Raw genomic sequence first — 1,045 nt, 5'->3', positions numbered from 1 at the left:
TGGGGTGGATCCTGGGGACAGGCAGCCAATACCCCAGTGTCTGGCCATACCACCACAGGTGCAGATGCTGACGTGAGTTCAGCGGGTGGGAGGCAAATCCAGAGGTGAGGGTGGCTGCTGTTCTGCTTGCACAGCTCGCTCCCCTTCTTGCAGAATAGGGCCAGGGCCAGCAGGTCCCATGTGTGGTGCTGGCCCCACTGCAAGCAGCTCCTGGTCAGGGGCCACATGGAGCCTGGGTGAGTGGTGGGTGGGCCCTGGTGGAGGGGCTCAGCTGCTGGGGGATCCAGGTGGGTGCAGCAGTAGGGACCCATAGCCTCTGGAAGTACTGCTTCACCTCAGCCCAAGTCCACTGGGAAGCTTGCAGTAGGTGGCTGCCAGGGGGCAGGCAGGGCCAGGGTTGGGGTCTGGGCAGCAGGTGGTACCAGGTCAGGATGGTGTCCAGCACCTGGCAGTCCTCCACTGTGGCCTCCTCTGCCCTGGCCAGCATGATGGCCTGCTGCTCCTGGGCCTCCAACATCTTCTCAAGGAGGATAATGTGCCTCTCCTTGAGGGCCAAGAGCCTCTTCCAGAACACCGAGTCCTCCAGGTCCCTCTCCAACATGCGCACAACCTTCTCCTGCTCACGTGTGATGTCCTCAGTACACCAGGACCATGAGTCCAGCAGCCGCTCTTCTGCCATGGTGATCAGAAGCAGAGTTCAGTCTTGGGTCTGTCTCTGCCAGAGTCAGAGCATAAGGAGGGCCCCAGATGAGGGTGGCAGTGACCCTGAAGGTACATCCCCAGTGGCAGCTGGTACCTATCCCCCTGATGCAGCTGTTGAACCTGCAGAGCCAGGAGAAAGAGGATCTGGAATGGGCTTCCAAGAGAGGTGGTGCTATTACCTATCTTGGAGGTCTTCAAGAGGAGGCTAGATAGTCACCTGGCTGGGGTCATCTGATCTCGGTCCTCTTTCCTGCCAGGGGCAGGGGGTCAGACACGATGATCCATTGTAGTCCCTTCTGACTCTACAATCTATGAATCTATGAAAGTATGAGACTGTGAGTTT

This window comes from Alligator mississippiensis, chromosome 1 (genome assembly GCF_030867095.1).
Source record: "Alligator mississippiensis isolate rAllMis1 chromosome 1, rAllMis1, whole genome shotgun sequence".
In the NCBI taxonomy this organism is placed as follows: Eukaryota; Metazoa; Chordata; order Crocodylia; family Alligatoridae; genus Alligator; species Alligator mississippiensis.
This window is presented reverse-complemented; position numbering follows the sequence as displayed.